Raw genomic sequence first — 6,000 nt, forward strand, 5'->3', positions numbered from 1 at the left:
TTAAAATTAAATTTCTTATTGCAGCAGCCATGTTTCAAGTGCTCAATAGCCACATGTGGCTAGTGGCTACCACACTGACACTACAACTCTAGAGTCTAGATTGAGTTTAGACTGTAAGCTCTGGGAAGGCAGGGACTTCTACCTGGCATTGAGAAAGTGCTCAAAATATGTTTGTGGATTGAAAATATTAAGGTAGTTTTAAAATGTCTAAAATAGAATTGAAAGTAGTGCTTAATAAATAAGCTAATTTAATTGAATAGCTGGAGGCAAGCCAGACTTCCAAAGCTAAACCTTTGTTTCAAAAACTTATTCCTAGTAAACATGTGAAGTGCAGATACTTAGATCAGAATGGCTATACCTTTTTTTGGAGAATGCCTCTTTCTAGCCCAATGGCTGGCAATTCTGGTCGAATTGCATGTTAATTGCCACATAATGGTTAGCTAACCAATTGTAGAGGAAAATTTTAAGCCGTAATTTCTGTAATCCATTGGTTTGCATTTGGGCATTATAAAGTAAACATGAATGTAGTCAAAACAATTAGGGTTGAAATTCTGAAAATAATCATGTCCCATTCCATATTCCATGTCACTCTGCAGAGGAAACAATTTTATTGTTATAGGGGCATGCACATCTAATTTTGAAAATCTAACTTGCAAAATATCCTGTGTGAAAAAAGCACTCTATTCTTTGAGAATGGGACTTTTCTACCCTAATGCCCAGACATCTTTTGTACTACCCAAATTTTGCTAGTTCAATGCTTTACTCAAGTCGACCTTCTTTCACAAAGCTCTCCTTGATTACTGTGGTTCACATTGATCCCTCCCTTCCTTGAATTTCTTTCTCACTCATGGTAAGAACCAAATATTTTGTCAACCAAATACTATGTATCTACAATGCTGTGAATTGTTTCCCATTTGATTATTGAGTTTCATCACATCTAGCACGTCCAACTCAGTGATTGATAAGTGGCAGTTGCTCAACATTTGCTTGAGTACACAGACAACAAGAACACCATGGAAATCCTGGGTAATAAACATAAGAACCTCTGACTGTTCCATGCTTTGTGCTCAGATTGCTTTACTGCATTCTCTTGTCTTGAGTAGTGTCAGGAGCGCGGCTCAACTGGAGAGAGTGCTGAACTGCCAGGTGTTGTTAGAATACTGGATTAAAGGACAATCAGAATGAAAGTGACAGTCAAGCTTTTCATCACTTATTGCAATAGTATAAACAAGAGTCTAAACCAGAGAAAGCACCTGCTCCATTCCATTTCTCTCGCAGCCCCCATGGAATGGCCCACTAGTTGAAAGTCAAGTAGACCAGCACAGAGAGAGGACTCGTCTCACTGTCTGAGAGCTCCAAACGAAAGGCTTGGGCAGTTTTATGGGCCCAGGGCCTAGCAGGAGGCAGAGGGAAGGGCTAGGAGTGCAAAAGCACTGAGTCAGGGTGGAGCAAATGGTCTTCGAGTTTACCCGATAAGGATACCTCTAAATGGAGGCAGCTGAGCCAGGAATGCAGCTACGTGTAAGGTCATGGTGGGCCAGGGGACTGGAATGACTTCCAGAGACTGCAGTGCACTGGCAGTGCCACTAAGTCTGATGTGGAGAGAGCAGCTTTCACCTGTGAGGCCTGTCAGATAAACTGTTTGTAATTGCCTATGATCAGGCCTGAAAAATCACACAGGTTTTTTTTTCTTTGCCAGGAGCCAGACTCCCCAAGTAGGAAATCACTTCTATTGTCAAGGCCCAAAACTACCCTCATCTATTCTAGGAGGCACATTTTCTCACACTTTAACATCTCTGAAAGCAGCATGCGTTTTACAATTGATGTCTTACAATTGTAGTGTCAGGTAACAGTTTATGATGTAGTTCTATGAAAAGCTTCTTTTGACACTTGTGTAAAGTCAAGAAAACACTGGCATCAAAAAGTCTTAGGTTTGATGAGATACAGTATTATTTTACATCATAAACGGTGTCTATATCACATCTAGAGTTTGGCAGGTTTTGTCTTTGGCATCTCCATTTTAGGCCTTCCTAACATGTTCCAGTGAGCTTCCCAAGACTGTGTAAATTCTTTATCTGCCAGCTGAGAAGAAAAATTTTACATAAGACAAAAATTACATAAATGTAATTTCTATTTTTTCTTTGACCAAAGGCTCTTGTTCTGTAAAGGTCAACATAGTCTTAAAAAAAACCTATCAGATCATATATCCTTTTTTTTCCCTTACTGATGTTTACCTTTTCCAGGGATTTTTGGAATCTTAAATCATGCCAAGCCTTTCTGGGAATAGCATGAAGAATTTTGAGAAATAAGTGACATGACTAAAAATGAAATTTCACTCATTTGGCTAGCTGATGGGTCTAAAGTGGAAGGAGTTGGGAAGACACTTCACACATGCAAAGGATCCTTTCACTTGACTCTGTTGGCACTGCTGTGAACTGTCATAAGCTCTGCCAGGGCAGAACAAATGAATTAAACTGTGGAATGTTCTGTGGGCTTCAGCACCCAGTTGGAACCATTTTCCCCAAATCCAACTGTTAAACCTGTCTAGGATTAAGGACGGGATAAGATTCTGATGACATTCCAGTGGTGAACATCTGCACTGTTATTTGTCTTTAATGCAATTTGGGAATCAAATTCAAATGGTAGATAGGAGGAGGAAACCAAAGGATCCTCAGGGACCACATAAAACATGTGGCAAGCAAAAGCCCTTTTATAGAAAAAAGATTTGGAGACCAAATTTTGGGATAGTGGTCCTGACAGCCCTCTCTGCCAACGACTGAACAAGAGGCTCAGGCACTGGACTCCCTGAAATGGACTCTACCTTCCTTCTTTTGTGTGACCCTGCTTTACCTTTTCCATATATTTCTCCCTTCTAACACTCCCCTTAGCCTTGGGTTATTCTGATGTGTACCCCTGCTCAAGAACCACTGGCTAGACTTTAGATATAGACAGCATGTTTAGATAGATGTATAGTAACACCTTCTGTTCATTTTCTGCCTTCTTGAAATTTGTTTTAGTTACCCATCACTGCATAATAAGTTACCCCAAAGCTAAGTAGCAGAAAAACTACATGTATTTTCTCACTCTTTCTGTGCATTAGGAGCCTGGACATGGCTTAGCTGGGTACTCTGGTTCTGGGTCTCTCACAGGATACAATCAAGGTGTTGGCCAGGATGCACTCATCTCAGGGCTTAAATGGGAAAGGATCTGCTTCCAAGCTCACTCGGGGTTGTTGGCAAGGTTCAGTTCCTTTGGGTTGTTGGACTAAAGGTCTCAGTTTCTTATGAGCTGTTGACCAAGGGCTGCCCTGAGTTCCTTACGATAAGTGCCTCTCCCTAGTGCAGTTTACAGCAAGGTAGCTGACTTCATCAGAGCAGGCAAGTGAGAGGGCTGGAGGGAGGGTGAGAAAGACAGAAGTTCCAGTCTCCTAACCTGATCTCAGAAGTGACATTCTGTTACTTTTACTGTACTCTGTTAGAAATGACTCACTAGTATCAACCTACACTCAAGAGAACATTATATAAGAGTGTGAATTGGGAGACATTTTAGAAGCTGTCTACCACAGAATGGAAATTATTGCATGAATGATATACCATTTAGAACAAGGGTATGGGTGTGAATCCTATTCCACATGTCTTGAATGTAATAATGTCACAGCGTTAAAAGTTCAGCTTGAATCTGACAGTCCCCATCCTACTGGAATAGATGGAAGTTTGATCTGAGTCATTAGCGGGGAACCCCTCACCTTGTCACACACACTCATGCTTGTGCTGAGGTTCCAGGGTCATGAGCACCACCAAAGCCCTGGGGAAACTCTTCAGTTATCAATTGCCTGTCCACACTGCTTACTTCCAAGTTAGTTGTGGTGTTCTCAGCTCCATAGGCAGTGCTTTCAGGGCCAGTAGCCTTGCTGCTGCTGTGCCATCCTGGGGCAGGGAGTCTTTGTCAAGGCTGAGAGCTCCTGTTCCCAAGACCTGGCCACCCTCAGTGTACCCTGTAGTCATCCTCTTTGGAGCATGACTACTAAGAGGAACACAGGCCACCAAACTATATGTGTACGTAATCTGGCTTTTGTTGTTAGTGTAGAAGTGACATACATTCTCTTGCAGTTTTCTACATTCTAAGCCGAAGTCTGAACTCAACATTCTATGACCTAGAATAAGCAAGATATTTTCCACAAATATAATCTATAAGTAATCTTCAGCATAAAGGCTATATTACAAAAGCAGAACACAAAACGTCCTCGTTGTAGTTAATGTAGAATCTTACAGAATTGTTTCTCACAAAATAACGGCAGCAACAACAACAATACACACACACACACACACACACACACACAATGATAACAAAATGAGGAGTACACATAATCTTCCAAGAAAGAAAGCTTCATCCCAACTTGGTTAATGGGATGTTTATATTCTTAGTGTCTTCAGGATACCTTCTGTGTGCATACATATCTTTTGGTTTTTTAGTTTATCCATATAGCAAGATGTAATGGCCATCTGTGTCAACTGTCTTTTGATTTTTTCAAAATTCTTTGACAAATTGCAATGTAAGTCCTGTGCTCTCTGGCTTTAGCTCTACTTGGCCAAGGCTGATTTCCATTCATGCATTATAATAAGCACCCCAATAACAGTGCAGGCTGTGTTTGGATCTGGTGGTTCCATACCATGTAGACCTAGACCTTGATTTATTTTTATCTGCTCCTTTGTACCCTTAGGATAAATACAGAGTACATTTATGTTTTAAATCAGCCCTCATATTCCACCTTATGACAGGCTTTACTTTGTAACAAATTAACTCACTCTTCCCTTTCACCTAACATATCCTGCAGACTTCCAAGGAATGAAGGAAAAGATTGCAGTTACCAATGTGGGATTGATATGGTTTGGCTCTGTGTCCCCACCCAAATCTCATCTCGAATTGTAATCTCCACATGTGGGAGGAGGGGCCTGGTGGGAGATGATTGGATCACGGGGACAGATTTCTCCTCTGCTGTTCTCGTGATAGTGAGTGAGTTCTCGTGACAGCTGATGGTTTTAAAGTGAGGCACTTCCCTGCCTCCTTCTAGCGCGCTCTCTTCTGCCACCATATCATGTGCCTTGCTTCCCCTTCGCCTTCCACCATGATTATAAGTTTCCTAAGGCCTCCCCAGCCATGTGGAACTGTGAGTCAACTGAATTCTTTTCTTTATAAATTACCCACTCTCAGGTTGTATCTATAGCAATGTGGAAACAGACTAATACAGTGATGTATCCCTTGTCCCAGATTTGGGGCAGATCTGTGTCAGAGGCAGTGGTTAGTCTCAGGGACAAAACCCCTTTCTGGTAGGGGTTTTGATTTTTATAAACCTTGGCTTTGATTCTGTCATCCTCTCCTGAGAAGGTAGGTAGGTGGCTTCTGTGCTCTGTGTTGTTCAGGGAAATGGATGCTTTGATTCTCATGTGGTGATATAGTTTGGATATTTGTCCCTGCCCAAATCTCATTTTGAAATTTAATCTCCAGTGTTGGAGGCAGAGGTGGGGCCTGGTGGGAGGTGTTTGCGTCATGGGGGTGGATCCCTCATGGCTTTGTGCTGTCTTCCTACTAGTGAGTTCTCATGAGACCTGGTTGCTTGTGTGGCACCTCCCCCTCACTATCCCTCTCTCTTGCTCCTCTTTTCGCCATGTGATGTGCCTGCTTTCCCTTTGTCTTCTGCTGTGATTGGAAGCCTCCTGAGGCCCATCCAGAAGCAGATGCTGCTATACTTCCTGTACAGCCTGCAGAACCATGAGCCAATCAAACCTCTTTTCTTTACCCAGCCTCGGGCATTTCTTTATCGTAATGCAAGAATGGACTAACACAGGCCTGGAAAATGGCTAGTAGCCAGAGGGGCGGCGGCGAGCCGGCTGCTGGCGAGGGAGTTGGGGCTGTGCCGGGGCGTTGGTTCGGCCCCAGCAGAGTCCGAATCGGGGTTTGCAGCATGTTTTGCGGTGATGTTTCCAATCTCTTTCCCAACCA

The sequence above is a fragment of the Nomascus leucogenys genome, chromosome 18, assembly GCF_006542625.1.
Source record: "Nomascus leucogenys isolate Asia chromosome 18, Asia_NLE_v1, whole genome shotgun sequence".
In the NCBI taxonomy this organism is placed as follows: Eukaryota; Metazoa; Chordata; class Mammalia; order Primates; family Hylobatidae; genus Nomascus; species Nomascus leucogenys.